Here is a 6,000-nt window from a genome sequence, read left to right on the forward strand (position 1 = left end):
AAGTCACCTGTGGTCAAGCATGGATATCCTTAAATCCTGGACTGTTAAGGTGCCTTGAGGGCCGAGTTTGGGAAACTCTAGTCTAGTTACATGCTGAGGGATAATTGAAACAAACTACAATACTCAACTCTGCTTTGTTATCTTTGAAAACTGTCTTCAATTATTGTAACAATTTTCACTATGTATTGCAACTGAGATCGACAATAATGATGAATCTACATTTCATTTTGTGATTAAAATCAACTCTAGTAGGCCTAGGGTCATGTATGGATAAAACCATATAGTGATGAGTACAATATTTGTTTATATGTGCAAATAAACACACCTTTCCACTGAGCTGAAAAGTAACCTTTTCATTTAATGAAAATCTGAGTGTCTTGTGTCTTCTCTGCAAGATAGACACAGCTGCCTGCTATAGTTTCTTTTTTCAGAGCTGGTGTTGGCATGACGTGTATAAAATTGGATGAATTAACAATACTTCAAAAATATTTTGTAATTGTCCTTGACAACTGTAATATGTCCAAAATAAGGTGTTCTGAACAATACAATACTACTTTAGCTAAAGTGCACAATAAGTAACTAACTTCTTGTTGTGCAGTTATTCCAGTCAAGTAGTGTCTTAGCATTTTTAAGATCCCCTTCTTGCCAGTTTACATTTTCTTTTTATAAATAATAACAAACATTTTGTTTTATGAATTAAATCTTTTCTGCCTCCTTTGCTCTCCTCACAGATAGTATGCGTACACACTGGGTGATTAAAGTGGACAACTGAACGATAACTATATCGTTCAGTCGTTCACTTTATCGTCCATTTTTTCACCTAAACGATGAACAATAACGACGAACAACCAACGATACGCTTTCCCGCAGGTCGTTCGTCTTTATCGTTCATCTGGCAAACATGCAGACCAACCTGACGATATCGTCAGGTTGCTGCATGTTGGGGAATGGGGGAGAGAGCCCGTCGCTGAACGATATCGTTAACGATATCGTTCAGCGGGTGTGCTCAATGTCATGAACGACATTGAGCACACCCTGCCAGGGACACACTAGACGATATCGCTCCGGGAGCATATCGTCTAGTGTTTATGCTCCTTTAGAGTAGTGCACACCAACATTTGAATGTCCACTTCATATTGGCTCTAAGAGATTACAAGTCTTGCATGCTTTAAGGGAAGTAGAGCAGTGGCGGCATCTCAACCCACCAATATCTGATATGGTTGCTTTTAGCCTGAGGTAAAGTGGATAGAGGTGCCCTACTGATAGAGAGAGAGAGAGAGAGAGAGAGAGAGAGAGAGGGGGAAGTGCAGTAGGTATTACAGTGAACTACACTTTTTTTATTTGGCCCAGTTATTGTAAATTGTGTTTATAATCAATATAGCCTATGCTAGCGATATGTACATTTTCAGACTTGCTTAAAATATTAATCTCTCTAAAAGGGGAATTCAAAAGGAATTATTGCCGGTGAAACCTTAGTTGTTTTAGAAAGTGACATTTTGGAGACTTGTCTTTTCTTTTTTTAGAATGCTTTGTTTGTGCCCAGGTGTAGTAAGCTTTAAACTTGCACTCTATACACTATGCATCCAAGCTCATGACAATCTACAATTACTTGTCTATTCATATGACTCTGATAAGTCTGTTTTCCCCTATTGTTGTCACCACCCGGCATCCATCTAACCCCCTAAGATGCTTTTTTAAAATGTTATTTATTGATGCCAAAATAAACATATTTGCTTTTTTTTATGATTTGCCTACTGTGTGGGTAATGACTTGTTGCAGTCTATAGATGACATTTTATCTTACCTTTTATGTTGCTCCATGTGATCTACAGTACAAAGAGCATTTTTCTCTTCCCTTTCAGGAAAGTACTGTTCAGATCTGCTTTCATATGGGAAAGCATTATTTATTCATTTAGAAATTTGTTTGTAAGAATAAAGTATTGCTAAATATTGTGTATTCAGTGTGAAAAAAATCCCCAGACAATAAACACTCTTCGGTAATAACACCAAGTGAGACCATACACATCTAACACCCCAGCATATCTATTTTCATCTGAAATCAATAGGTCTGGTTTACAGATTCTCGAGAAGCCCAATAAATGATGCTTTTGTAGTGTAGTAAGTGCTACCGATATTGGAAGCTTCAATGGATTTCTTGTTATCATGGCAACAGGGACTCTTTAGGGAAAAAAAAACATTTAAAATGTTAAAGACTAAAGATTTAAAGCACAATGGCATGTAAGATGTTGTGTATCATCTCTTTTCATATTGTAATGCATCTATTAGGGACAGGTACTGGGTTATGGGAGCTGTACAGGCAAATCAAGGCTACATTCTACAGCCATGACAAAGTATTGGTTTTCACAAAGTCTGCTGCTTCAGTTTTTATGATGGCAATTTGATCACTCTTCATGACATTCTGGAGTATATGCAGATTAATTGCAAAGTCCCTCTTTGCCATGACAATTATTATTATTATCCTTTATTTATATGGTGCCACAAGGGTTCTGCAGCCACTTACACAGTACAAAAACAAATGAGCACACAAGAAAACAGTTATTAACAGTACAAACAATGCAGAACAAATACATGATTTATACATTGCTGCATAACACTTAAATAAGCAGCATGGTGTCAGCAACAAAGGGTTGTATAATTAAGTGAAGGAGAAGCACATGAGGGAAGAGGGCCCTGCTCGTGAGAGCTTACATTCTAAAGGGGAGGGGGCAGACAAACAGGGGTGACACAGATGGGCTGGATACAAGAGTCACAGTAATATAAAATCTATGGAAAGGTTAGTCTAAACTTAAGAGGAAAACACAATGAGTTGGGCAAAATTGCACCAAGCCTCATGATTTGGTGGCCACAAACAAGGTCCATTTGAAGGGACAATGAACTTAATCCCAAAAACATAATTTCCACTGCATTTCAGCCCTGCCACAAAAGGACCAGCTGACATGTCAGTGATTCTCACGTTAACACAGGCGAGAGTGTTGATGAGAACAAGGCTGGAGATCACTGTCATGCTGATTGAGTTAGAATAACAGACTGGAAGCTTTAAAAGAAGGGTGGAGCTTGAAATCATTGTTCGTTCTCTGTTAACCATGGTTTCCTGCAAGGAAACACATGTAGTCATCATTGCTTTGCACAACAAAGGCTTCACAGGCAAGGATATTGCTGCTAGTAAGATTGCACCTAAATCAACCATTTATCGGATCATCAAGAACTTCAAGGAGAGAGGTTCAATAGTTGTGCAGACGGCTTCAGGGTGCCCAAGAATGTCCAGCAAGCGCCAGGACAGTCTCCTAAAGTTGATTCAGCTGCAGGATCGGGACACCACCAGGGCAGAGCTTGCTCAGGAATGGCAGCAGGCGGGTGTGAGTGCATCTTCACGCACAGTGAGGCGAAGACATTTGGAGGATGGCCTAGTGTCAAGAAGGGCAGCAAAGACGCCACTTCTCTCCAGGAAAAACATCAGGGACAGACTGCTATTCTGCAAAAGGTACAGGGATTGGACTGCTGAGGACTGGAGTAAAGTTATTTTCTCTGATGAAACTCCTTTCAGATTGTTTGGGGCATCTGGAAAATGCTTGTCCGGAGAAGGAAAGGTGAGTGCTACCATCAGTCCTGTGTCATGCCAACAGTAAAGCATCCTGAGACCATTCATGTGTGGTGTTGCTTCTCAGCCAAGGGAGTGGACTAACTCTCAATTTTGCCTAAGAACACAGCCATGAATAAAGAATGGTACCAAAACATTGTCCAAGAGCAACTTCTCCCAACCATCAAAGAACAGTTTGGTGACGAACAATGCCTTTTCCAGCATGATGGAGCACCTTGCCGTAAGGCAATAGTGATAACTAAGTAGCTCGGGGAACAAAACATCAAAATTTTTTAGTCCATGTCCAGGAAACTCCCCAGACCTTAATCTAATTGAGAACTTGTGTTCAATCCTCAAGAGGCAGGTGGACAAACAAAAACCCACAAATTCTGACAAACTCCAAGCATTGATTAAGCAAGAATGGGCGGCCATCAAGTCCGTATGTGGCCCAGAAGTTGATTGACAGCATGCCAGGGTGAATTGCAGAGGTCTTGAAAAAGAAGGGTCAACACTGCAAATATTGACTCTTGCATAAACTTATGAAATGCTTGTAATTGTACTTCAGCATACCATAGTAACATCTGACAAAAAGGTCTAAAAACACTGAAGCAGCAAACTTTGTGAAAACCAATACTTGTGTCATTCTCAAAACTTTTGGCCATGGCTTTAAATGCTGTGAGATGCTGCTATAATTTATGTGTGCATGGACAACGCTACCTTAAACACTACTGAAAGGCAGTAGCACTAAAATCCTGTTATAAATGCACTTCTGTGTCTAAATATTTTCCATTACTGTAAAATTGTTGTTTCTGAATAGTAAAAAGATGGGTACTTAAAGCACACAAAATGTGTGTGTAGGAAAATAGTAATAGCATTTATACTTTGAAAGCTCTAAAGTTTGAAAAATACAGTGACAGTGGAAAGTATAGATTATTCTGTACTTATACTGGTTGGTTTTATGCTGTTATGTACCATACATGCCTACCCTCCCGCTTTTAGCGGGAGCCTCACGATTTTTACTTCGGGCTCCCGCTGTCCAGCAAACATTGCCACCGACCCCATTAAAATTAGCACTGCGCATGCGCATCGGGCGGAGCCTACAAATGGAGACGTCACTCACAACGTGTGACGTGAAGGCCGGCCAACGCGGGGTTATGGGTAGCGGTGGCCGTCTATTTACACAGTACCTCTCTGACGGAGGCTTCAGCAGGAGACGCAACAGTGGTGGCCCCTTCTACCCCCATGCAAGGTGGCGCTGGTCCTTTTAGGGTCCTCTTGGTCCACTTCAGGGGATGGCCCTTCTTCTGCCTGCGGCTGTCAGGCTGTCCCTCCAGTCTCCTCGACCTTCCTATTTATAGGCGTCAGCAGCAGCATAAAGTCCTCTGCTACGGTGGCTCCTTCCCTCTGGTCCTGGCAGCAGGCTTCTTAGCAGTCTTCTTGTCCGCGGGAACTACTCTGGGTAGCCGGCAGCTGATGGGGTCTACCTCTGGGTCCTTCTGCTCTTCCAGCAGTTCCCGGCAGCAGCAGCAGGTCAGTCCCCTACTCCCTATATCTACTCATGTAAATGTGTGAGTGTGTGTAGTGAGATCTGGTAATGTGTGTGTGTGTAGTGAGATCTGGTAATGTGTGTGTGTGTGTGTGTGTAGTGAGATCTGGTAATGTGTGTGTGTGTAGTGAGATCTGGTAATGTGTGTGTGTGTGTAGTGAGATCTGGTAATGTGTGTGTGTGTGTAGTGAGATATGGTAATGTGTGTGTGTGTAGTGAGATATGGTAATGTGTGTGTGTGTAGTGAGATCTGGTAATGTGTGTGTGTGTGTGTAGTGAGATCTGGTAATGTGTGTGTGTGTAGTGAGATCTGGTAATGTGTGTGTGTGTGTAGTGAGATCTGGTAATGTGTGTGTGTAGTGAGATCTGGTAATGTGTGTGTGTGTGTGTAGTGAGATCTGGTAATGTGTGTGTGTAGTGAGATCTGGTAATGTGTGTGTGTGTGTGTGTGTAGTGAGATCTGGTAATGTGTGTGTGTGTATGTAGTGAGATCTGGTAATGTGTATGTAGTGAGATCTGGTAGTGTATGTGTATGTAGTGAGATCTGGTAGTGTGTGTGTGTGTGTATGTAGAGAGATCTGGTAGTGTGTGTGTGTGTTTAGTGAGATCTGGTAATGTGTGTGTGTAGTGAGATCTGGTAATGTGTGTGTGTGTGTAGTGAGATCTGGTAATGTGTGTGTGTAGTGAGATCTGGTAATGTGTGTGTGTGTGTGTGTGTGTGTGTAGTGAGATCTGGTAATGTGTGTGTGTGTGTATGTAGTGAGATCTGGTAATGTGTATGTAGTGAGATCTGGTAGTGTATGTGTATGTAGTGAGATCTGGTAGTGTGTGTGTGTGTATGTAGAGAGATCTGGTAG

The 6,000-nt window shown here is 41.5% G+C and overlaps 1 protein-coding gene across 1 annotated transcript in view; it reads left to right on the forward strand.

The window, feature by feature from the left end:
• ATP6V1H (ATPase H+ transporting V1 subunit H) overlaps positions 1-6,000 on the forward strand; it is a 146,352-nt gene that overhangs the window by 68,711 nt on the left and 71,641 nt on the right. The window lies entirely within an intron of this gene.

Source organism: Taudactylus pleione, unplaced genomic scaffold (assembly GCF_031769625.1).
Source record: "Taudactylus pleione unplaced genomic scaffold, aTauple2 ptg000093l, whole genome shotgun sequence".
In the NCBI taxonomy this organism is placed as follows: Eukaryota; Metazoa; Chordata; class Amphibia; order Anura; family Myobatrachidae; genus Taudactylus; species Taudactylus pleione.